At 45.2% G+C, this 27,527-nt stretch overlaps 1 protein-coding gene across 8 annotated transcripts in view; it reads right to left on the bottom strand.

Moving 5' to 3' along the window:
• The window catches only part of Foxp1 (forkhead box P1), a 382,214-nt gene extending 358,024 nt beyond the window's left edge, over positions 1-24,190 (bottom strand). For all 8 annotated transcript variants that reach the window (XR_008722666.1, XM_055628587.1, XM_055628591.1 and 5 more), the window contains exon 1: positions 24,101-24,190. The gene's annotated coding sequence lies outside the window, so the exon portion shown is untranslated. The remainder of the gene's footprint in view (positions 1-24,100) is intronic.
• Positions 24,191-27,527: the final 3,337 nt, after the last annotated feature.

The raw sequence follows: 27,527 nt of genomic DNA, 5'->3' as shown, positions 1-27,527 counted from the left end.
TAGTGGCATTAGCAGCAAGGAGCCACGTGCACATGGAATACACTATGCCCTCATATTCAAAACAGAGATGTGACCTTCTGCTACTAGACCACGGTAAGACCATGCTTTGGTGCAGGGCAGGGATCCTTCTACTAAGAGGGAGACCTCAATCAGAGGAAATGTCTGGTGAGCAGACTCAGAGAAACTCTGAGGGGAAAATATATCCAAAAAGTACCCAGTAGTAAGTACAAGTGCTCACTAAAGCCATCATAAGCCAAAACCATTGTAAGCTGAGAGCGCACCAAATCCGCTGCACTGACTGAAACTCAGCGCCCGTGGCATCTGGGGTGTCTCCTGATCCTGCAGGTGTCTCCTCCCCTGCATGGAGACTCACTGCTGCCCAGCAGCCCAGGGAGACAAGATCAGACCTTGTACCTCAAGTGTGAGGAAAGGTCAAGGTGCAAGATTGGAAGGCTGGTTCCCAACGGACATTGATCATTTGTGCACTCCACAATGATGGAAAGCCCTCCCAGGAGCCGCCTAACTTGGCTCCTGCTGCTGTGACTTCATGACAGAGCTGAGAAGGATACCTCAGAACAGTGTCTCCAGGAGGGAAGGGTGTTTTTCAAAAGGGGGAAGGAAGGAAGGAAAGCTTATGGCTGGCTACTCAAGCACAGGATTTAAGCTTTTCTATGCAAATTCTGTAAGAAGTTCCTGCTCTGAAAGATCCATCAGAAGACATTTTCTCTTCATGCTCACTGCCTAGGTGTTTTAGATGGGTGAATATGCTTTCAGCAACCACCAACAGCTTCAGGGAAGGGACAAAATGAAGGGCGTAGGAGCCAGGAGGGATGATGTGTTAGCAAATGGCACAGAAGGCTCAAGAGGAATCCACTGTACAGCAGACAAGAGAGACGGGAGAAAAAGACAGGCAGCAAACTACAATGCAAGTAAAGAAGACAGAGGCAATACGTCAATGTGCAGTGTGAATCAGGCCCTCTGATATAATCTTCTTATTCCCACTCAGCAGACAGGGATAACCCAGGAAGGTGGTCAGAAAGTTTATTCGCGAGCAGCAGAGACCTCCAAAGATATCTTCTATTGATGAGAAGAGTGGTGCTGCAGAGAAATGAACTGGAGGAGGGGTGGTGTGGTCCACTGCTGAGGCAGAAGAACATGGATCACCCAAGACCTTTCTGGTGGAAGAGTGCACTCACAGTCCAGATCTCACTTGTTACCACGCAAGAAGCTTGCGCTGTCTCCGTTAGAAACCCAGCTGGTCTCCAGTCAGAACGTGACCGCTTTCCTCTCACAGAACATGTTTAGTATGTTCAAGGCCAGCCTGGTCTACAAAGGGAGTCCAGGACAGCCAAGGCTACACAGAGAAACCCTGTCTCCAAAAAACTAAAGAGTCCAATATAATACATCTACAGGAGCAGCGAGGAACAATACCTTGGAAAGCAGCAGGGCCTACCACTCCTATCAGAATGCTTCCTAACGCACTGCGCCACTTGTCAGAGCTCAGGCTGAGACCCACCATCAGCGCATCTCCACACAAGGAAGAGAAGATAAACACAACCGTGTCTATGGACCACCGTGGTGGCTTCCATATTGGCTGAAAGAATGTGAGCTTTGCAACTAGCTTCAGATTGGTTCTCGTCCCTACTTACCTGTGACTGATGGGGTTTTCTGGGACCTGAGTGTCATCCCTCTACAGTCTGACCAGATCTTGTACTTGCTGTGACAGCTGAAATGTCCTCTTACACAATCTACAAAATCTAGACCTTCTCAACGGCACCAGACAGGGCAGCTACAAGGTATCAGAGAGCAAAGAGTTCATTTAGAATACAGCAGCCACGGCACAGCGAGAGATGAAGGAAGTCCTGCGCAGGTGGCTCAGCTGAGGAAAGGGCACAATTCTGTGAGCCAGGTGTGAAGTCTAACCTGAGTTCACATATTGCAACAATGGGGATGCAATGTTAGTGCTGACAACATGGGCAATGGGAGGTGTGTGCTGCTGTTTCCTCCCTGTTCCTGGTTTAAAGTTGAAGCACAGACCTTGAGTTCTCAAGCTAAGGATGGCCCGGCCTGACACACATGGTCCAGGCTTAAGCAGCACTAACATTTTTATAAAGAGTTTGTTTTCATATGTGCGTCTGTGTGAGAGATGCCATGTGTACACTTGTGTGGTGCCAGCGTAATCCAGAAGAGGGATTAGGAGCTGGAGTAATGAGCCGGTATATGCTGCCCAGCATGGATGCTGAGAATGTCCCTCAGGTCCCTTGCAAAGGCGGGAAGGGCTCTTCGCTGCTCGGCCACCCCTCCAGCCCAACTCCCTCACTTCGACAAAACTTTACATACATACAATATTTCACATCAGGAAAAATTCCTCTGAGGAGATGACAGACTGTGGCGATAGTTGGGAAAGTTTGGATACCGACCCTTTGGAAGGGTGAAAACAAGAAGCAAAAGTTACAGACTCACCAGAAGTCATACTGTTGCTCTATATACTTGAATCCACAAAATTGAAGAAGGGGAAAAAAAAATTCAGCGACTATAGACAAAGACACAATTAACTTTCAATAAATTCATTTAATTAATTTTAAGAAGAGTTACCTGAGAGAAATCTTGTGCTAAATGCTGCCAACAGCATTAATAGTTAACAGCTGAAACATGAATGCCCGATAATGATACATGGCCTTTCTTAATTACCCTACATTTCTTTAACAGTGGACTATCATGCATCCATTCAAATGAGGCCTTCGGGGAATATTAAATGATACAGTGTTTTGGAGGGAAAATATAGCTGTTACCTATGGTTCCATCTATCAGGAGGACAGAATGTTTGAGACTAGCCTGGTCTACGTAGCGAGGACTGCCAAATCCTCACATAACACTGGAGCAACTAGCGAATAACACCAAGAACCCAAGGTTGTCTTTCCAGTTGAATCGGGTGAGTGGTTATCGCCACAAACACAGCGGCCCAAAAAGGTGTGGTGAAGCTACAAAGGCAGCAAGATCCACATGGGAAGAGAGGGAAAGGGCCTGGGAAAGTAAGGCAGCCTGTGAGGAGCACGGGAAAGCCTGGACAGCTGCTGCATGGCACAACGTGAGGAGCTGGGAAGAGGGTCAGTAGAGTCCCTGCCATGCAAGCATGAGGACCAAGCACAAGAAACCTTGGTGCTGTTCCCCTCACTGGGAAGGTGGAGACAGGCAGAGGCCTGGCACTTGCTAGTCAGCTAACATAGTCTAGTGAGAGACCCTGCCTGGAAAAAAACTGAAACAAAATTAAAAAAAAAAAAATTTGAGAAGTAGATGGCTTCTAATGAGCTACACCTAAAGTTGATCTCTAGCCTCCATACACATGTGCATACACACACACACTAGCAAAGCACTGATGGCTGACAGATCCCCTTCCGAAAAGGCTAAGGGCAAATGGCTCCTCTGTACAAAGCCTGGAGGCCCGGCGGCCCCATCCTTCCACAACAGAGTCCACAGGCCTCTGCCAGCATGGAACTCATGGGCGAGAAAAATCTGCCTGACAAAGAATTCCAGCACTCTTGACAGAGAAAGAAGGACCCAAGGGAATAGAAGACAGTATCTTTTAGGAAATGGTGTCCGAAGGTCAGGACTAGGATACAGCCCAGAAGAGGGAACTCTGTGAAGATAGTAGAAACATCATTCAAATTAAGGTGCCCCTGAAAAAGTTCAAAAGAGTACCTGTCACACTACAAAAGAAAAAATGGGGGGCAAAAAAAAAAAAAAAAAAAAAGCCAGTTGTAACAAAGGAAACAACAGGCGTCTTTAGAAATGAAATACACAATCCAGAGTACACACACACACACACACACACACACACACACACAAAAGAAAAAAAAAAGGAAAAGGAACTCAAAGACAAGAAGAACAGAAGACCCGGAAGAGCAATAGATAAAAACTGCTCTTTTGGGAGGTGAAGAAGGAATCTAGCAAGCACAGTGGCTCATTACTACAGGCCCAGCGTTCAACAACATGAAGCAAGAAGTTTCCCAGTTCACTGCCAGCCTGGGCTACAGAGTGAAAGGAAGGAACTTTAAAAACCGTGTAATTTAGACAGTGAATCTGGAAAGAGGAAGAGAAAGAAGAAATAAATCAAGAGTCCATTAAGGATGAAGAGCAAACACACAGAAGAACTAATGACTTCAAAGGACTAGAAAGTTAAAACTGGAAATGTCGTCATTAATAGTTGTATCGCTGTGATAAAACACTGTGGCCAGAAGCAAGCTAAGGGTTCAGTTGACTAACACTTCCACAACATACTCCATCATCAAAGGAAGTCATGGCAGGAACTGTGGTAGAGGCCACGGGGGAGTAACGCTTACTGGACTGACCCCCACGGCTTGCCCGGACTGCTTTCTTACATACCCTGGAACTACCTGCCCAGGGATGCTGCCTCTCACAACGGGCTGCGCCCTCCCGCATCAATCACTAATTAAGAAAATGTCCCACAGGCCAATCTGGTGGGGGCAATTACTCAGTTGAGGTTCTCTCTTCACCCACAAGTCTATCCTGTGTCAAACTGACATAAAAATTAGCCAGTAGCAAAAACACAACATCCCCCAAAGCCCCCAAAACCTAAAGGAATGGAGATGAAGGCAAAAGAATTTAAGGAAATTAACCATGTAGTAAATGTAGATAAGGTCTAATACAGAGAGAAAATAGAAATCTCTTAGTAAGCCATCAAAAGGATAGACATCATCCAAATACTGAAAATTACTATTTAAAGAAACTAGGCCTGGTGTGCTAGTGTATGCCTGTACTACAAGCACTCTGGCAAGGAAAGGTCTGTGAGGAGAACAGTGGCAAGTGTGGAGCAAGCAAGGACTACAGAGTGAGTTCCAGGTCCACCAGACTACACAGTAAGACAGCCACCCAGAAAATCAACCAAACAAACAAACAAAGCAGGGAAGGGAAAAGTTCTCCTAAAACCATAAGAAATCTGAAGCCAACAGGCAGGCAGACACACAGACACACACACGGGGGTGGGAGGGTTGCATGTATGTAGATTTATATTGTTTTCTAGACAGAACCTCATATGTGCTTAGAGCTGGCCTCAACCTCACTATGTATTTGAGGCTGATCCCTTAGTCCCTACCTCTCAAGTACTGAGATGGCATGCCCTCCTGCTCAGCGACTCATGGCTTGAAACTATAGATGGAACCATGAGCTGACCCTCAAGCACATGTATACTAAATGACCAACTGCAGACTTAGTTATTATGGCGGAGGAAAACAGGGCAACATATTTAAAATATTCCTGGGTACTGATGAAGACTGAGTTCCTGGCATAAAGGCTGGATTCAATGATGCCCATCTTAAAATAAGGTACATACAAATGTATTCACACACACACACACACACACACACACACACACACACACACGAAAACCCTTTAACACGTGGTCACACGTGGCCATTGCAATGCACATTTAAAGTTAAGTAAACTTTAAAATATAATTATTTGCTTGTATGAGCCACGTTGGAAGTACTTAACAGACACAAGCCACCTTTTTCACAGAAAACTTGAGACCAGACTGTCTTGTGGGTGGCATGTGTGTAATGGAGCATGGAATAGGAGCCTTCCTATTTTGCTGTTTACTGCCTTAAAATATCTACATGAATGCTGAGTACACTTTGATGTAACGGCAAGCTCATACATCTTCCAGACGACCAACGAGTTACGCGGAATCTTGTACGCTATTATGTAGCCGAAACTCCAAGAAGTCCAGCAGGCATGTTTTCAGGGAGCTACTTCATCGCACCTTGACACTCGTGTCCCAAGTACAATACACTTGGGCCGAGCAAAGGTTAATAAGCCCTTTCTCACCTCAGAAGGACTGGCAACTAATCCTTTCAATTACCAGTCAATGTTTATTAGACATCAGGAGCAGATGTAGCCCCAGCACAAGACAGCAGCAGTATCTCTGCCAAAGGGACATATACAGCCTTTAAGAGACACAATCAATTAGACACAGGACCCCCAGGCAGCTCTCCTTCCCCTAGTGCCCATACTGAGATCAACCTCTTCTCGCCTCTGCCCTACTGCTGAGCCCACAGCCAATGTACCCAGAGATTTGCCTCTGTAGCATTCCAGGCAGGTATGTAAAAGGGAAAGATAAAAGTTAGTGTGGTGGGGTAGCAAATTCTCCCTAAATGGTGTGAATGACATTAGAGAGACTGGAAGCTAGATGGCCACCCATCAAAGTGAGAGCTACCTAATATGTGTTATATTAAAAGCAGAGGCACTAAATAAAAAAAAAATAAATAAAAAAAAGTAATTTTAGGGGAAGCAATTTGGGGGAATGGAGAGATGTTGTCTGCAAAGTACTTGCTGTGAAAAGCATGAGAACCCAAGTTTGATCCCCAGTGCCCACATAAAAAGTTGAAGCTGGTGACACACAAGCTGTGTAAACCCAGGCACTAGGGAGGTAGAGACAGGGAGCTTCAGGGATCTTAGTCCAACAGCTGAGCCTCCATTCCAATGAGAGACAACCAAGGTTATCCTGTCACTTCCACAGACACCTACACATTCCTGCATCAGCAAGCAAACACACACGCACACGCACACGCACACGCACGCACACACACACACACACGCACACACACGAAAGTAATTTAGAGACTTATTTATTCTTATTTTATGTGTATGGGTGTTTTGCCTGCATGTACGTCTATGTACCACGTGCATGCAGTGCCCACAGAGGCCAGAAGAGGGCACTGAATCCCCTGGAACTAAAGTTACACAATGTTGTGAGCTGCCAAGTAAGTGCTGGGAACACAACTCAGGTCCTCTGCAAAAGCAGCCAGTGTTCTTATCCACTGTGCCATCTGCCCGGACTCAAAGTCATTTGGAGGACAAGAATGAGAAATTTGGGGAACAAGGGGGTAAAAAGCAACTGTCCACCAGTGCTCTTCAATTGCCAGTTGACCAGTCGAGACCACAGAAGCAGACAATTATTAAGAATGAAGTTTGAATAAACTAGGAAAAAAATAAAAATAAAAGAAACACCTTTGACTACCTGAAATACCCTTTCAACCAAGTCTTCAATAATCTTGAAAGAAAGTCTTTTTTTTTTTTTTCTTTTTTTGAAGTAATGAAATGGATGCTTAAAATGTAATGAGAGAAAACAAACAAATAACACAATTGACTCTGACGTCCAGGACAACAGGTCCATCACCAGTTGGGTTTAGAAAACCAGTATCTCCCAGTGAGGTTACACATCCCCAACAGCACGGGAGCTCCCGGAAAAGCTCGGAAATAAAAGGTGGCCCCTGGTACAGGGAGCCAGGGTGACAGCAGGAAGAAAAAGAAAAGGGAACCCAGTTGAATCCCCTCACTCCAAAGGGAGCCGCTGTGTGTCAGAACGTCTGTTTGTGTTTACTCATGCCTGGCTCTGGTCCAGGTATCCTGCATGGCTCTCTTTTCCATTTTTATTCTACAGAGAAAGATTTGGCAACTGAAATCTATTATGATGTCAAAGGAGGCTGACAACAAAAACCGCACCCCGCTGAGTCGGTCTGCACAGGGCTACATTTACAACAGGAGCATCTTAAGAATGATAAGGGCCTCAGATTAAGCACCCGTTCCTAGTTCACTGACATCAATAATGGTGAGGGCCTGGAGAACTTCCAAGCATTTTCACCACTGTTTAATTTGTCAGAATCTATCAGGAGCATTTCAACCACAAACCTGTCCTCTAACGTGCATTATCATTCCCACGCTCGGTTCGGCATCGGCAGGAACTTAACTAAGACAGCGTAATTACTCCGACTCCTGGAGGACTCGCCTCTCCCGTTTGCAATTCTTCCGTGTGTTAGCGCCTCACTCTTAAGTACCATTCTCAATTAGTTCTCTCAGATCATTTAAAAATTTGGCTCTTGTTCTGTAAGATGTCTCTGCACTTTCAAAATTAGTCCCTCATTACAGTGTAAAGGTTCCCACTGGGCTCAAATTAGCAAGATTTTCTGTTTACTTCGTATTTGTGAGCCAGGGTAGCTGTCTGGGGCGACAGCAGTCAGCTGACAGCTGTTGGGAAACTCTGAAGGTAGAAAGGTGGCACTTTGCAACAAGAACGATAAGGACAATCAGTCCATGCTCCAAGCAACTTAACATATGAAACCACCTGGCTTCTTGCAGCAATGGCCAACTCTACCGACCATTCACGTCTGTTACTGAAACAATTTTAAAATATAAATAAACTCTCCTCTCAAAAACCCAACTTTATTCAAAGTGAATTTATCACAGCCAGCTATACCCATTAGCAAACATCAAAATACAGTTTGGGATATTAGGACATATACATAAATATTTAATATCAAAGATAAATAAGTAACCTAAAAGTTTTCAAACAACTTATGCCTGTAACCCACAACTTAGAGGGTAAAGGTAAAAGGAGTTCAAAGTAATCCTGGGCTACAGAGTGAGTTCAAGGCCAGTCTAAGCTAGGAGACTGTCTGAGGAAAACTTAGTGACAAACAGTCTCTACGCGCATGTGAGTTCACATCAGTTCCGCTCCATGTTCCCACTGACACAGATCTAAAATAAATCTCAATGCCACTGTAATGACAAAAAATGTTTGGCTATGGCAATGTTAGCAAAACTAATCCATCAGCAGCTGTGCCATCTACGCAGAATCTACTCATGCTTATGCCCAGAACCTAGGCTCTTCTCACTCTTTGATTAGTCCTAATACAGTGAAGGCAGGGAGCTGCTCCACAGATACTAAGTAAATCTAGCATACACAACTTGTGCCCAAATTGGTTTATTTCACATTTCTGTACTTTGGGGGAAAAGCAATTTCTGTATGACAGTTGCACCTGGACTTTGCCACGTGGCCAGCACACAGAAAGGGCTGTAGAGTCAGAGATTCAGTAGTGAGAAAATTGCATTTTATCCTTATTTGCTAAAACATCAAAGGAATATTCTTCCTATGCAATATGTTTGTATTGAGTTAGGCCAAGACTATGCAGCTCTTTGGAACCGTAGAGATGAAGGGCGGATCTGGGTAAATCGAAGACCCGGTCAACTGCCACTGAAGATAATGTTGATGTGGCCTCAATTGGACCTCACCAGCTGCCTACAATAACAAAATAATACACTGGCTAAATAAGCCACCAATCCTTCATTTCTGCTTACCTCCATGGGAGGGGTATCTCCCCAGTGTTAGAGGGCCGCCCAGGAGAGTCCCATGGTTCTACTGTTAGGTTTGACCACATGTCTAAAACCAAAACCCAAATGACTCCTAAGAGTTGGCAGCACAACAGCATGCTTTATTTCCATCTCCTCAAGAAAGCCCACCCTTAAGAAGAGAAGCTCAAAGGACCAGAAGCAAAAACTGAGAAGTGACTTCATGATAGCAGCCAGAAAAATCACTACCCCAATTATCCTAAGCAAAGATGATGAGGCTTAAAATGAACATAAAGATTTAAGACAGGAACAGTTCCAAGAAGGAGCCATAGCAGACAGCCAGCCACAGGAAAGTTCCCCTAATGAAAAAAAGACATAGTTATCTCGAGGACCTTTTTCAGGAGGGGATGTATGCTGTATGCTAAGCTGAAAACAAAACTCCCTAGAACACAATCAGAAATCAGGAAAGAAATTAGGTAGACTCACAAACAAAAGGAGAATCAAACAGCACACTACCAGATTACCGAAGAATAAAAGGAAAAATGGTAAAGGAGAACTAGAAAATAGCTTGAGATGACCCAAACAGAAGACATACCAAAGCCTGCGAGACACCAGCAAAGCTGTGTTCAAAGGGAAACTAGCAACTGTACACACTAATGCAGGAAAGGATGGCATCCTCAAGTCTTTCCTGCAGGTAGGCAGTTAGCAGAACCACCAAGTGTCCTGGAGTCCAATCCCCAACCTGGAGACAACTCTTAAGACTCAACAACATCTCCAGCAAACATATTTACTCAATAAAGACACATATAAAGTGATGTCATCTCAGGGCGATGCATCAACAGAAGCTGCTGGCAGAATGGGAACTTCTTATCAAAGATTTCTTAAATAAAGAAGTTATAAAGTTAGCAGAAGACACAGCTTTAAAAGTTGTTTTTTTTTTTTTTCTTTCGTCCCAGTTTCAATACAGTGCTCCTGGATAGAAATTCATAGACTCAAGAAGGTAATATTTGGAAATTATAATAGTTACCTTGCTAAGAGAACTGTAGTCCTTCCCCTATTAATGCTGAGCTCCTTCCTAACATGCAGATGAATGTAAATAAAGTCCTTTCCTTAGAAAACTCCCCCAGGTTTCCAAATACCTCTGTTCTCAGGAAGCACGTATTAATGACCCCAAAACAAACAGCAATCAGCATCACCTTCTACAAAGATCAGAGAGGGTGAATCTGGGGGTGGGAGAGAAGAAAAGTGGAGAGGGGAGGCTGAAAAAAGAGAGCCTTAGTTCCTGGGACCACAGGGAGTCATGAGAGTCCACAAAGTGCGGTCTGAGAAACTGAGAACATTGACCCTAGAAAGGGCCCACTGCCCACATCATGGCTGGTTAGGGAATCAAGGCAGGGCTCTCTTCTCTTGCTCTCCTGTCTCTCCCCTCTCCCTTCCCACCCCCACCTCCCCCCTCTTCCTGCATGGTTGCCAATAGCTGCTCCCAATAAACCTGCATTTATATACGGTAAACAAACAAACAAACCAAAAAAGGAATCAAGGTGGCAAAGCAGAAACAAACAAACAAGAATTTTTAAAGAACAAAGAAACTTTTGTTTGAATATGAAGTATGCCTTTAAAATTCTGAATTCTAAAATAATACTAGACAAGAAGGAGCAAGAGTAAGTATCATTTCCCTGACCCTGCTTCCCCCAAGGCAGCCATCTTACACAGCTCCAGAACCTGAGAACTGGTTCTGACGCATAACTTTTAACTGCATGATGACAGACATTCCCTGCTCAGTTTCATTTACTATTTCCGCAAGCCCCAGGCAGTTCACTAGAGCTAACCTCCCCAAGACTCTGTGTGCTCATCTGCGCTGTGAAGGCAGCAAGTGGGCTGCCTTATCTCTGAAGGATTCAAAAAGATGGTGTTATAATGCTACTTAGCGGATCGCGGCGTAAGGGCTTGATAAATAGGCACATTATAATCACTAAACAAGACTCCGGAGGATTTCTAGTGTGGTCCTGACATCTTCCCTGAGGCCCTGAATACTTTACACTGGCACAGGGATGGGATCTACAGCCACTGAGAGTTTGAGTAACTGCACAGGGGGGAAAAAAAAAAAGAAAAAGAAAAAGAAAGCAAAGCACAGCACAGACTGCAACCCTGATCTTGTGCACAGACTGACTCTGGCAGTGTTGTCAACCTTCAGGAGAGCATGCTAGGTAGGGTTATAATTATTTTTCTCCCTATTCAGGATACTTAAGACTTGGGAGTTTTTTTATTAATTGATCAGACTAAATATTTGTTTGGGGCCCACCCTACCTGATGCTGTCAAAACTCAAAAAAAAAAAAAAAAAAGGTTATTAAGGAGCAGAGGGTCTTTTATAACTTTAGGGTAAGCATACACATGTACCTTCTGCAATTCAGGGATGAACTAGATACACAAGCTATGGGTGGGCATCTTAGCACTGGCCTGTGGGACCAGCCTTCGGGAGGTAGAGGCAGGAGGTTATGAGTTCAAGGGCAGACGGACCTACACTGGGCATGTCTCAAACAAGCAAAACTACAGAGCTACACACATGAATCCAGACACAGCCAAGCCAACTGCTCTAGCAAGTCCCTTTAAAGCGTGTCTGGCTTTGACACGCTGGTGTGACAAGTTAGACATATGCTGAAAGCCAGAAATCTCCAGGGCTTTTCCTTTCACAATAATTATGTTTTAAGGACCCAGGCATTTCACTAACAGAGAGGAAGGGTGAGTTTCTCCTTTGTTCTGAATGTAATGGGAATCTTAAAGAACTTTGTTCTCTATTACTTTTCCTACATCCTCCACCCACTTTGAAAATCAGTAGAGTTTTCAAGACCCACCACATACAAACCATCCGAAACACTCAAGTGTATGCTCTGTTTTCACCAACAGGCATTTTTCTAGTCAGATGAAAGGACAAATAATGTGTCCACCAGTCAGGAAGACAGCTAGACTGGACATCACTGTTTCATTTCAACACTCATGACTTTCTTCCACTCTCTTAAGATCAGATCAAATGAGGATCCTATTTGGACAAGTTCAGCCCTGATTTTCAGGCTCGTGCAGTAATACCAAACCAAGTGGCTCAGATAGAGAATACTCCCCCTGGCTCAAGACTTTAGATGCTCAGCTCAGTCCCCATTACTCACCCCAGACTCACATTTAATAAACCAGTCCCCATTTTGTGGTGCTATAGAGGTAGATCAGTGGCAGTGAGCCCCTGAGGGATATTACGAACCCTAATTTCTGAGATCAGACGAGATCGGGCATGTTCAGGGTGGTATGGCCATAGACTCAACCCTCCTTCCACCCCAGCTCCCTGACTGAAATCTGGTGCTGTACAATCAGCCACCACAAGCTCCCATCACCATGGTATATACCAGGGTATTACGATGTCATGCTTTGCCTTCCGGTCAGACTGTGTTCTCTCAACTGTGAGCCAACAAATAAATACCTCTTGTTCCTTAAGTTCTTTCTAGCTGATATTTTGTCATAGTGGTATAGAGACACAACTTAGATCACAGAGAAATAATGGGACAAACGCAAAACTCCAGCCTATTATTATAAAACATGTCAGTTAATTTCTAGTCTACCTTGATTCCCTAAGCTCAAGATTTACTTACAAGAGAATCAAAGAAGAGACTCGGGGATGTAGGGTCACAACTTAATTTATAAAATAAATCAAAACTTGGTTGGTACTAAGAGGAAGATACCATCAGCTTTCCTGCACTGCCGGCTAGTGTCCAGCTCTGTTTCCCACAATGTGAACCTATGTTCCCCTTCATTTTAAAATGACTTCTGTTTTTCCTATGCTGGTGTTATTCAAGAACCCTGCTTACTTTGGCGACGAAAACAAAATAAGAAGAGCCACCCAGAGTCCCCCATTCCAAGGGAGGAGTTTCCCAAGAAAAGCAAAATTCTGCTGTTGTGTTTCATTTCCGCCCTGCCCACAAGCACGCACCACTCTTCCACAGAGCACTCCAGGGCCACATGGAGGAGGCGCTGTGCACGGAGCTATGATGGGGCAGGTGTGGGCAAAGACTCCACCCGTTCACCATCAGAAAAAGAGCGGAACTGGGGAAATGCAGAAGTCAGGCAGGCATGTCTCACCCACATGGAGACAGAAAGGTCTGCAAACACAAACTATGAAGAAAGGAGGTGCTTTTTCCTTCACAGAGTGCCAGAAGAAAAAGGACTCTCCCTTCGAGAAGGCAAACCTGGACATCACTGACAGAAATCGCCCACAGCACAGCCACAGATGTAGGCAGAAGCAAAAGCTGGTGGGGAGGGTGGGGCCAGAGGAAGAGGCAGGAAAACCAGTCCAGCAGATGGGATTTTGGTTTCAATGAGGAAGGGCCAAGGCCAAGAACAGTGAGGATGAAGCCCTCACATAACAGACCTCTGTGGGCAAGAGTCTCCTGCAGATGTGGAAGCTGGTGAGCTCAGCCTCACACTTGGAAGGCTTGCAAAATGAAGCCATGATATATAAAGTAAGACCCAAATGCCAAGGTTCTGACTGAGCCAGGGCAACGTGGCTGTTTGTGTTGGGTCGAAGAGGCTTTTTTTTTTTTTCTTCCCCACTGAGCAGAGAATTACGGTAAACATCTGTTCACCATGACCACAGAAGAGGTGGTTGTTTTCATCCATGGGTCATTTTAAAGGAATAAATCCAATTAATAAAGCCACACAATAACAGTATCCAGTCTGGCAAGGAGTCCGCCAGCTTCTCTCCACTGTCCTATTCATTAAGAAGGTACTTAATCTGGAAAGTTTCTTCATGTTGCCTTTGAGACTTCTTCGGGACCATTGAGGCAGGGGGTTTCTGTGTCAAAGGATGCTTAAAATCCAAGCGGATTACACTCTTCACACATCCTTTACATAGTTGTTTCTAGAAGGTTCTCTTGTCCCGTCATTACAACTTTTATGTGAAGTGGAAAACCATTATTACATATGAAAAATACTAAATTAGGACTGTGGAGATGTTAGAGTGTTTGTCCTGAAATCACAAGGACCTGAGTTCAGATCCCCAGCACCCATGTGAAAAACTCCAGTGTGGCAACACACATTCATAAAAGGATTCCTGGGGCTTGCTGGCCACCTAGTGTAGCTCAATCAGTGAGCTCTGGGCTCAGTAAAAGACCCTGTCTCAAAAGATAAGGTGTGATGGGGAGATGGCTCATTGGGAAAGCGATTGATGGCCCAGGCTGACTACCTGGGTCGGGGTCCTTCCTAACAACATAAAAGCCATATGCCCAGCATACACGTCTGGAATCCCTGTGTGCCACTGCAAGGAGATGGGAGGCAGAGACTGGAGAATGGCTGAAAGCTCACAGACCAGTTAGCCTGGCACACACAGCAGTGGACTAGGAAGACCCTCATCTCGGGGCAGAAGGTGAGAGGACCAACACTCAAAAGTTGTCATCTGATCTCTACATGTAGGCCATGGCCCCATGCACCCACAGATACACAAACACGCAGAAACACAAACATGTTTAAATAAATTTAAAAAATAAAATGAAAAAAAAAAAGAAATGAAGAGCAATTAAGGAAGGCAACCTACTTAAGTATCTGGTCTCCACATGTATACACACGTACACGCGTACACACTCATGCATGGGCATGGTCACAGACATTTATGTACAGGTATACACACCTGTCACACATGAACCCACATCTGCATGCACATGTACACACACACACACATTTACACGCACCTGAGAGCACACGTAAACATACATGAATACACACATACAACTAAGCACACATACGAGTAAAATTTAGGATTCGGATGGGTGTGGTCATGCCTGTAATCCAAGCACACTGTTGGCTAACCCAGAAGGACCAAGGGTTCAAGGCTAGACTGGGCTACTAACAAGGAGATTCTGTCTCAGAGACTAACATGGAAAGCAAACAACAATAAAATTAAGGATGGGGATATGGATCTTCAGAGAGCCTGGAATTTGTGAGGCCCAGGATTTTGAATGGCAGAAGGAAAAAAAAAATAGTTAGATAAAATAAACACAAATTACAGTTCTGATTGAAAACGTGACCCATCAGTGTTCCAGATAACATCTCTGTGTCAAAATGTCTCTTTGACAATGACTAGAGAATGAATATAATCAAGAATGGTTTTGATTTAAAAAAAAAAAAATCCCTTATTTGGTTCCCTTTTTAGAAGAGAGAGAAGCTAGCAGGAAACTCAAATATCATGCTGTCACTCAGGTTGCTGAACAAGAGCCAGAGCCTCACTTCACCTTTGAACAGCCAGTAACCACCCCTCCAAAATAAGAGCCACCTATGACTAATGTCAAATGTTCCTAATTAAGAGAAATAATCAGATTCACGGAACCCTATATGCCAATCTGAGTTAAACAACCTCAAGCTAACTGCCTGCAAGAGAGACTCATCTTCTAGATCAACGAAAGGCAATGTTCGTTGCTACTACAGGAGGAAACCCAGAAGCAAAGGTTTCCTGGCTCTGGATGGGTTCCTGAGAGCAACCCACAGTATAAGTTCAACAAACACAAATAAGTTTTCTCAGTGGGGATGAGCCTCAGAACCCATGTTTAAACACACACACACACACACACACACACAAGCTGGACATGGTGTACATACTTGTAATTGCGGCACTAGAGAGGCAAAAAAACACGGAGCCCTGGAGCACACACGCCAGCCAACCAAAACTAGTTGGCAAAATACAAGCCACTGAGAGACTCTGTCTCACTAAAAAACAACAAAAACAACAAGGTGGGTGATGTTTGAGGAAAAGACCTCAAGTTGATCTCTGACTTCCACACACATCTATCTGTCTGTGCTCTCTCCCTTCTCCCAAATTCTTTCTCAAACACATACACACAGGAAGACCATTTTCTGTATTCCATCTCTCCATTTCCCACAGAAACAGAATAGAGTGATTCGTATAAACCTAGAGTTTAGTAAACTCACAAATGGATACATATTAAATTCATCACCTCCACTTACTTCAGCCACTGTCATTGCAACTGCATTGCTCCAGATGTGGCTTAGGAAGCTGGGACAGGGAATCTGTTGGTGTTTAAACTCTTCCACCCACCAGTCTGCACACCTCGGAGATGCCAAGCATGTGTGTGCACGAATCATGTGTTGCCTGTGTGCACAAGGGTGGGGACATGCAAAGGGGCAGGCCAGAGACAAACAGTGGTGTTCACTACTGGAAGCTGACAATTACAAATGAAAACTGGGGAATTCACCGGACATGGAAAGTTATTCTTGTGTTGACTTAAGAGCTCAGTTTTTTAAATTTGTGTGTGTGTGTGTGTGTGCGTGCGCATGAGGAGGGCATGTGTACATACATGTGTACATTCATGTGTGGCAGGAGAGTGCACGCACAGTGACATCAGCTGTAATATCACTGATCTTCAATAACCTGCCTTATTCCCTTGAGACACCGTCTCTCATTGAATTCATTTTTCTTTTGCTAAGCTGGCCAGTCAGCCCGCTCCAGGCATTATTCTGTCAACCCCATCCCTAACCGAGCTCTGGGATCAAATGTGCATGCACCTATGCCTGATGCTTTTACATAGGCACTGGGGATTTAAACTCAGGTCCTTATGCTTGTAGAGCAAGGGCTCTTGCCCAACAAAGAACCATCTCCATAGCCTTACCTGGTCATTTTCTACCACACTGTTATGTACCAAGAAAGGACCAAAAGGAGACAGAACGGGAAAGGGAGAAAGGGAGCATGTGTGTGATGTCTGATTGTTCTTAGCATTCGCCATTAGCAAAGGAGGAGAAGGGACAATGTGGCCTAGTGGTCTTTAATAACCATCAGTGTCTTCAGCTGTGAAAGAGAGCCGGGCTTAATGAAACTCCCTCCACCTCCCCCCCTTCACAGGCAAAGTTCACTTCCACAAGTGACTCCAAAAAGAGGCCACTGTGGTCAGAACTGGCATATAAGCACGAGCAATGGCACTAAATTACTTCCAAGTGAAAACACGATGCATCCGTCATGCCTGGATCACACACGGGCTAAATCAGCTACGATTTTCAGACCGAAGAAGAAAATCCCATCCTTTTAAGGATGTTCCTCATGAAAGACAATCTGAGGGATGTCACGATAAAAAAAATAATGATGACTTGAGAGGATGAAATCATTTTTATACTTTAACTTTTCCCCCCTTGGGAGATGCATTGTTTTAACGTAACACATTTCAACATGCTTATCTGTTGATTTAAATTTTGTCTTGATAATATGAAGAGCCTTTTAATCAGAATTACACGGTGATGCTTGGACACTGATCTGTTATAACTTGGTAATCAGAATTAACACACTGTTTAATTAATCAAGTCATTTGCACAGATCCAGATAGAAGAATAGATCCTGGGCCAAGAAGAAGATATGGGGGGAGGGGCATAAATTTATTAATTCAGGAAAGCACTAAACGCACATAGAGTTAAGAGGTCTTTGCTAAACCCCGCCATCTTTAATAGGTTCAATTTTCATAATGTAAGGAACATGTCCAAATTAAAAATATATTCTACCCAGCGCATGTGGGAAAAAGATGTTGTAAATCAACTAGTTAAACAGACATATAACTGAATTACTCATTAAGCCTTTGACAGCCAGTAAGGTTTAAACTCATCAATGCCCTCTGATAGAAATGAGTTGTAACCACACAGGGGCCAACCACAGGGCTTTTCTGTGGCTAAGGGTATTGCTATTCTACTCTGGTGCAGTGTGGTGGTGCACATCTGTAATCCTAGCAGCAGAGGCTGAGGCAGGAAGATTCAGAGTGGAGCCCAGCTTGAGTCACATACTGAGACCCTGTCTCAGAACCTCAAAATAGACAAAAATAACATCATCATCAAAATGTTCTGGCCTGTATCAACCTGAACACTTGGGAAGGCTCTCATCAGGAACCAGATGAGGAAACTTGGGGACCAAAAGATTTGGTTTTCATGCAAGGATGCTTCTTAAATAAACATTATTCATATTTGAAATGCTTAGGGACGTCATAGTAAGAATTCTGCAAGTTAACTCACCAAAAATGGACCCATGCATGCTTATTCGTCACTCACTGTATTGTGTAGCCTGATGAAACAGATTACACACCAATGATGTCCATAAAGTCCTTCAAAATCAGATTCTCATTCACATCATTTCTATGGTTAGTAAGACTTAAGAGACGTAGCTCAGCAGTTATAAGAGCTTGCTGCTCCTGAAAAGGATGCTAGTTCAGTTCCCAGCACCCATATCAGATGGGTCATAGCTACCCAGAACTCCAGTTTCAGGGGATCTGACACCCTCTTCTGACATCCTCAGGTAGCAGATATGCATGGGATGACAAACACACACATATATAACATAAAAATAAATCAAGTGTTCATAAAAGACATGCATACTAACCAGCATGTAAGCCAGCTTTTCTGGGAAATTCACTGCAAGTCTGAGTGTGCTACAGGCTTAATCCTGGAGACCCCGCTGACACAGCTATTCCCTTGGGATGCACAATGACTCAAGCCTTCTTCCTAGCCCTCACCAAGTCTCCTTCCTTCCATGAAATCTCCCACTGTCCCGACAGCCTCTTCTTCACAGATACAGCCCACCAGAACCTTTTCTTCTGACCTTGCAGCAGAATTTTGAAATCAAATGGCCTGCACATGACAGATGTTAAAGGGATGCCCCAGGCAGAAACACCAAGAAGGAGGCAGATACTGGTGAGAGGGCTCCAACATCTGGAGCCCAGAGAAACAATCAGCCTTCAGAGACAATGGCCCGCTGCCAAGGAAAGAAAGTTACCTGGGATGTCCAAATACTATGCAGACGAGGTCACAAGAAACATCTCAAAGATGACAGGTCATGACAGGTTAGCTGAGTCACCCTGGGGCTCTGTCCTGCCTTCTGAACCAGCACCTCTCCACCCATCAACCCCTGTTGTTTTATACCTGTGGCTTTACAGAGGAGCAAGGGATGCACCCAGGGCTCCAGCCCTCGCATTTCAGATGCACACAAAACCAATCACAGGGGGTTGGGAGTCGAGGTGGGGGCTCCATTTGGTAAAGTGCCTGCCTGCTTCGCAAGCATGAAGGCCTGAGTTTGATTCCCAGCACACACGGAGAAAGTGTGCTGACGCGCACCCGAAATGCCAAGAATTGTGAAGGCAGAGACAGGCAGATCTCTCGAGCTAGCTGTCCCTCTGGCTGGCCGAGCCTGCTTGCTGAGGTTCCAATGGTAGACAGATCATGTCTCAATGACTGCAACATGCATAAGATCTGCCACTCACGGTTGGCCTTTGACCTCCATGTGTATTTGCATCTCCCCTGCCCCAAATCACAGCAGCAGTAAAGCCAAACTGACTGACACGGATGAGGCCTTGGAACAGATTTATCGTGCTGGCTGAATTTGAGTTCAGTCTCCGAAGAGAGAGAACCGACTCCTTCAGGTTGTCCTCTGACCTCCACAGCCACGCCCCGGCATGAGGGCACATACAAATACACTCAATGTCCTCATGCATACACAGATTTAATAAAGGTCAAAAAGATTAAAAAGAACAGATTGGTTTCTGCTGGAATTCTTCCCAAAACAGTTTTAGGAAGGGTGCCATGATGTCACCAGAGAGCTCCCCTGGGAATGACTGTAACGTGGAGCAGAGAACAGCCACAACCCTGAGATGGAGACCTAACAGTCCCCTCCCCCGACCACTGATCTCGACGCTCTTGAAGCTCATGCTACTGTCTGACTTTTTAAAATGATAAGCCCATTCAATGTCTGCCCCTAAGCTGGCCAGTCACACCCAAAATGAGTGGACTACTGAGAGGCTCAGAATTCAAAGGCAGAAATGGGTTACAAGTGGTCCACAGCACTGGAGATATTGCTCGTAGTTGAACTGTCTGTTGCCCAAGCCAGAATCCATGTAAACAGCAGGTAGCCAAGGGAGCCTCAAGCCCCGGTCAACCCAATGCTTGGAAGGCAAAGACAACGGCTTCTTAGCCACACTGGTCATATGAGTGACCTGTGGGGATTCCCCCGAAAGATCCTGCGTCAGTGAATGTGATGGACAGACATTGAGAAATAAGCCCGACTCATGTACATTTATGTACACACACATGCATACTCATATGCATGCACGGCACACACATAAACACGTTGCTCGGAGTCAACCTGGAAATATAGACAGTTAAGGACTTCTCGGTGAGAACAGCTCACCCGTGGTCCCCGGCTTCATGCAGCTTGCCGCCTCCTGTGTTACTAGTAATGTCCTTGACACACAGCTTGTGAATCTACAGTTCTACTGACCATGTAACTACAGGTTTTCTAATGGTAGCTAGGATTAAAAGTGGCTACATGTTTATGGTGGTCAATAAAAAGCCTCCCTGGTGAGCGCTCTCATGTGCAAGGAGGATTTGCTGACCCAGCTTGCTGCCAAACCAACCCAGGTAGAGGAGCAGCGCCCTGGGCAGGGCACTCTGGCTAACCCTACTTTTTCACACAGGTGATTGAGCGGAACAAATCAATCGTTGGCTGGTCAGGGGCTAACAGGACATAAAATGAGGGTTACAGATGTGAGGTTAATTAGAATAACATACCACAGCAAAACAACTCAGAAGATGGAAAGGGAAGCAATATTGTAACAGACACATCCACTAGAGACAAAAGGATGTGCCTGGTTCTCAATGTTCCAGGACGCATTTTCACTCCCCACGTGTCCTGTATTAGCAAGAAAAGCAAACACACGCACAAACAAATAAATAAAAGCTGTAGAAATTTAAAGGTACAGACAGATGAAGCCCTCAAGTACACAAGCCAAGGTGTGGTTCTGTAGTTCATAGCAACAGCCATAAACATGCCAAAATAAAACATCTGCAGATCAACACTATGAAAAAAAGAAGAGTACAGACAAGACCAGCTGAGTAGTGGTTACAAACCACAAGAAACAGGGCCTAGGATTGAACCCCCACATTTGGCCTGATACACAGATAACTCTAGGCAGGAAATTGTACTTCACGGTGCCTCAGTTTCCTCATCTTTAAAGTGGACTTTTAGAAGCCTCAGAGCTGTTCCAAGTGAATAAATGTCAAATTCTGAGAATCACGTCTGGCAGAAAGCTAATTCTCAGTAAAGACAGTGACGATGGGGCACACTTCAAAAGCTGAAGTGTTTCTTTTAACTTTTCTAGGAAAAGTTCCTCATGATTAGGTTTCTCTTGAATTCAGAAAATTCCAAGGAGGAAATAAGGCATGTATCTTGGGAGCTGGGGATGCAGTTCAGGGAGAGAGACATTGGGTTCCATCCCTATAAAACAGAGATAGATGGAGATAGAGTAACAGTGGCACAGATGGGTAAAGAGAGGGACAAGGATTGGGATAAGGGCGCGAAGATTAGCAGGAAAAAGAATGGGGAGAATTCGGCATCCATCTCCCAGTATTTGTAGGGCAGAAACGCAAACTACGCTGTCCTGTCCGGGGAATAGGTTGATGGTACACAGGAGCATCTCTTCCAGTCTCACACACCTACATGAACCCAATACCCCACCATGATTTCTGTGAGGACGGTTCCCAAGCAACAGCCACATTCACGAAGTAGGACCATGGAGAGGAAGAGATGTGTCACACAAGACAACTACTGGGGAGACAGGAGGACAAGGATGAGGCCTAGGCTCTCTGCAAGAGATGAACCAAGGCGGAAGGTCTGTTCTACAAGCTGGTGCAGAGAACTTCTGCCCAAGCAACTCTCAGATAGTCACCTGGCACAGAGGGCCAAGAACACCGGGCTGGACTCACACAGGGCAGCCAAACGTGGAAACACACAAGAAAACACTTGTCGGTGCTCCCAGGCTTTCCTGCTGGCACTCCTGGGGCCTTGGAGAGGGCAGAGGCGGTGGGTCCAGGCTGGCCCACTTCCCATGCAAACAAAACTCACCCTCATTCCCGGTTGTACAGCCTGGTTCCCTTCCGTGAGTTATTATTTTACCTTCTCAAATGATATTTGAAAGCAGGGGTGTTAGATACTTTTAGAGATTTCAAAAGCTGGATGTTAGCCCTGAAGCCTGTTCACAACTGAAAGTCTTCCCGGGCCTCATGTGCTTACACTGCCTGACTGAAACTCATTGGACTTTATCCTCTTCTGTCCTCAGAAGGGTGGCAGGCATTCTACCGCACTGGGTTTGATTTTGCTCCGTCTTTGTTTTGTGTGAGACACACGTGGGTAGGGAGCTGGGGGAATATGGAGGAGCGGCAGGAAAAGATGGGGTGGGGATGAATGCATGAAGTATATATGGGAACATTCCGAGCACACATGCAAGCGAAGGCCAGAAGCCACCAGCAGGGAAGAGAGTGCTAACACCCGTGAGCAGGCAGAGTGGAAAGACAGACAGCACAAAGTACTCTCTCCACATGTGTTTTATGAACGAGAACACACGGCAAATCCATACACCTACCTACCTACAGTGATGTGTTATGAGACAGTCATTTGCAAATAATACAGGGAAACAAAAACACTCTTCAGCTTGCACTGTCACTTTTAGTGAGGACAAAAACCCTAGAAAACCCACAAATTGGGTTTCTTATTCCCACCCTCTATTCTCAAAGCTGTTTGTTTAACCCTGACTTCCCTTCTTAATTAGTACTGCTGGTCCAGAGAAGCGTATTTGCTGAGTCTGTCTATATGTTTTGACATGCAAGACTTGTGAAATTCAAACATACTGCAGACATTCAAAGCATTATTATTTATTAAGGCCTATATTAAAGGTGGAAGATCTTAAAGCCCTCTCAGATTCTGATGATTAAAGGAAATTTAATCGCTCTTCATTGGCATTTGATCTTTAGCCTGCCATAATCTACCGGTGTATCCCTTCATCCATATTTGATACTAAAGAGATATTTCAACAGCATGTCCATCAAGTGTAACACAGACGGAGCTCAGAGACCACAAGACTCACAAATAAAAGAGCATTCCGCCACCTTGGGTTAGTTAGCTAACGAAAGCAAAGCTCCCTGTCTAGCTGGGGAGCCAGAGAGACGGAAGAGCTTTCCCTCACACAGAAGGAACCTTCCACATCCACCCTGCTCGCGCCTGGCAGCTCCCATGCCAGGTTGAGAGGACAGCTATTTCAAATCCCCATTTCCTCCACATTCATAGTTTGCTCAAAGTCAGAGTGACTAGTACCCTAAGAGCTGTCAAGTGCATGGACGGTACTCCAACCTTGATGCAGGAGAGAATGGGTGAGCAAATCCCAGGTCAAAATAGCTCAATGACTATTTGGGTACACAAGGTTCATGGGGACATAGTAACCCCACCCATTTTCTCTTCTAAGCACCCATGGTTAATTCTGCTGACCAACAGCAGGGGTGCTTAACTACAAGAGATACTGTTTGTGGCCCAGGAGGCTGACTACTCTAGCCACTCTCTAGCCTTTTTTTAAATAATGTGAGCCATCTCTGCATGTGGACATCTTCCTGCAGCCGACCAGGCAAAGACGAGACTCCTTTTAATTCATTCTGTTTGGGGTGTTAGATGTGTTGGCACATGTATGTGTATGGATGTGTGTGGGGGCCAAGGGTGTCATTCCTTAGGAGCCATTTACCTTGCTTTGTGAGGCATGGTCTCTCACTGAGACCTAGAGCTCACTGAGGAGGCCAGGCTGGCCGGCCAGCATAAGCCAGGATTCACCACTCTCTGCCTCCTCAGCACTGGGTTGATAAACACATACCTGTTTTGTTACTGTTGTTTGTTTTTTTGTTTGCATAGGATTGATCTCGGGCCATCACGCTGGCAGGGCAAGCACATTAAGCACTGAGCCATCATTCCCTAGCCCGGAAGAGCCCTATGTATACAACTGTAAACCAATGTATACAATGGCAGCATACAGGTGCCAGCCAGCTTTGGGACTCTTGCCTGATCCTGGGGCAAGTGGCCCATAATTTTCTTTCCACTCCTTGGTGACACAGACATTGGTCACTTACCCTGAGCTTTTAATGAGTCTCACAGCCATAAAAAGCCTGGGGTCACTGGCAGGGGGCCTGCAGAACGCCACAAGACTGCAACACACGGAAGGACCCTGGAGGCAAGAAGGAGAGAAGGGTTAGGGTGAGGGGGCTTTGGATGTTTCACAGGAATGCTCTCTTCACACACAAAATTAGCCCTGTTTTCTCACCTCCCTTCTAGCATCAGGAAGATGAAAAATGTCATAGGCCAAGTTCAACCTTCATTCACTCCTGAGGGCACATATATTCCCTGAGGCAGTCTGGTTCCCTGAAGTGTTCATCTGTGTCTTCTTTTATTTCCTTCTTTTCTTTTGGTGTGGGGGGAGGGGCAGAGTTAGAGGTCAGATTGAAAGAACTTGCTCAATCAGGTCACCATACTATTTTGGGGACAGAGTCTCTCACTGAACCTGGTACCTACCCATTTGGCTAGACTAACTATCCAGCAAGCCCCAGAGGCCCAGATGTCTCTCTATCTCCCCAGCCCTGGGTGGAATGACACTTGCCACTGTTTTATGCATGTGCTAGGGATGTGAATGCATGGTCTCATCTCATGGGACAAGCGTTTCACAGGCAGGGCCATCGCACCACCCACATAATAACATGTCCTGAGGAGTAAGAGCAAGAAGACACATTCATGCAAAATGAAGGCTTTACTTTGAGGTTTGGGTCCATTGACCTACCTTCAGGGACCCTGCAGAAGAGGCCGGGAGGAAACCCACCCCCTCCAGACACAGGTACCTTGAAAGAGCAGGTGAGCCCCTGCTGTGAGCCAGACACATTGTCTCATTGGTCAGTGTACCACTTGCATTCCATCTGCCAGTAAGGGCCAGGGCACAGACTTGTCATGGAAGGCAAGTATGTGTGCCAAAGCTATGAGGTTCTGTGGTCTAGTTGAGTTATGAGTACACTATTTACCAGGGGGGATTCTGAGTCTGCCAGCTCTGCTGATGAAGCAGCCAACTCCCCTTTGAGTGCTTTCTCAAGAGCAGCTGCCAGGCAAAGGCCCCATGAAACCTTGAGGTAACCGTGTCATCTCCGCTGCTGCGATGCCTACAGAAGCAACACTCTAGCAGAGGAAAATGAAGTAGAACGAGGATCCAATGTAAGACCTTCAGGTGCGTGCATGTGTCCCTCTCTTCCCACAGTGTGTTCAGGCAACATTTGGTGACTGTACCCATTTCCTAGATTAATCAAACTGAGAGGTTAAAACCGAAAACATGTATGGAGTTTTATGATTTGAAAGCTTGAAAACATGTCTCTGGAAACCATGTAAGTTGTCTGGCAAGAAAAACAGAGGGGAGTACAGAGATGACATTCCAGATGGGTATCTCTTTTAGATTCAGATAAACTCAGGTTGACCTAGCCATGCTGTTTCCTAGGCATCAGCTACCTGCAACACATAGACTGTTCAGGCCAGACAAGCTTGAGTGCCCTTGATCTGGGGCTTGGGAGATCAACCAGGCAGTGCAGTGCTTGCCGTGAAGGCATTAAGAAAAAACAACAACAACAAAAGTTCAGTCGGGTATACATGTAATTCCAGTGCTGGAGAGGTAGAGAGAGGAGGTCTGTGCAGCTTGCTGGCCAGACAGCTTAGCCCAATCAATGAGCAGGTTCAGTGAGAGATAAATCTCAGGAAATAAAGTGAAAAGCACTCAAGAATGTTGACCTCTTCACACAAGGTACACAATGACTGTCACAGGCGCACATGCCTACAAACCCCCACGCACTCCCCGATACACACACGTACACACACAAATCCTAGTTCTCCTAAGGTAGGCTATGTGGTCATTATTCCTCTCAAACAAAGCATAAGAATGCATCAAAAACACTTTTACAAAATTCCATTGGGGTGAGCAGTGATCATTCAGATATAAACTCCCAAAGAATGCCTGCCATCAGGAGAAAGGGCCATTGTCATCAGCTCATCAGCAAAATGAAATAGTGAAGTTCATTATGTTGTCTTCAATGGAAGTACACTTGCTGCCATTCCTGGCGAGCACCACCCAACACTTATTCTGAGACCCCAAGAGCTGTGCCTTTTCCAACGATCATCTTCACACGCCTCAAGGGAAAATCGACCCATCTCAGTCCTCACACCAGGGCAGAGCCATTGGGGAACTTTGGGGCCCTTTATTATCGACTTGTAAAATGTTATAAGCCTGTAAACTAGTTAATTTATGAGCCGTGTTAATAATTTGCTCACACTTGATCACGGGTTTCGCAAACACAGCTTCCAGGGATGTGGGAGGATAATTTGTAGGTCCAGCTTCTCGGCAAAGGGGACACTAACTAATTTGACACAGTACCATGACATTGATGGCGGGGCACACTAATGACTGTACTCCTAGACGTAGCTGTCAGCCTGTCGTTCCAGTGAGGAGCTTGCTTGCTCTCAGTGTGGCTCAGGACACAACGCTCAACTCATTATTCCGACAGCACCATTAATGAGAGCCCATGTTTATTTCCGCCATACTAGCCAGCGCTTAGCTTCCATTTGTCTGATACGGTCACTGATTAAAATGGGTCTCATGAATAGTAAATTTGAGCCCCATGGAAACAAAGAGCCACCAGAGAAAAATAAGCAAGATCCAACTGGAAAACAAACCTGTTTTCCAGTTCAAATGTCACCCAGGACAAGGTGGCAGGTGGAAGGAAGGGCTATAGATACCAAAGAAAGAAAAGGGAATGTTGTAATTACATATGCCTATGGATCCGCTGGATGTTTCAGACCATGGCCACTGAAACTTCAATAGAGTCAAGAGTGACAGTCAGGAGCACCTTCCACCTCCTATAAACCTTAGAAATTTCTGAAGCATTATCACGTAACATGCTGAAACATGGGTTCTCCTATGACATTCTCACACATACATATCACTGTACTTGGCTCACATTCACCCATTACGTCCCCCTGCCCATTCCACTGGTCACTTAACAGCCCCCCTTTGTTCTCTTGCTGTGCTTGCAGGAACCTAAGTTCTGCATATAGAGGAAGACACAAGGTACTCCTCTCTCTGAGTCTGGCTTCTTTCACTTAACAGGATGACCTACAGCTCAGACCCTTTCCCTACAAATGACATCATTTCATTTTTATTTTAACAGAAAAATAAGGCTCCATTATAACTGTATACCACATTGTCTTTATGCATTTGTCCACTGACAAGTCTAGGCAGCTTCTATATCTGGGCGACTGTGAACAGAACAGCAATAAACGTGAACGTGTAAGTATCTCTGGTAGACCCAGGATCCTTCGGAAGGGTCAGCGTATCCGGACTTGTCTTTCCCTGAATTTGCTATTTTCTTGGTGACAGTAACCTGGGGACTCCGGGTACAGATTTTTAACTTCATTTCTCCATGGATGGCACAGAGTTGCTATGCTTTTTCAACCTTACAAAAGTTGGTCTCTAAC

This window comes from Psammomys obesus, unplaced genomic scaffold (genome assembly GCF_907164565.1).
Source record: "Psammomys obesus unplaced genomic scaffold, mPsaObe1.curated_primary_1811, whole genome shotgun sequence".
Lineage (NCBI taxonomy): Eukaryota > Metazoa > Chordata > Mammalia > Rodentia > Muridae > Psammomys > Psammomys obesus.
This window is presented reverse-complemented; position numbering and strand designations above follow the sequence as displayed.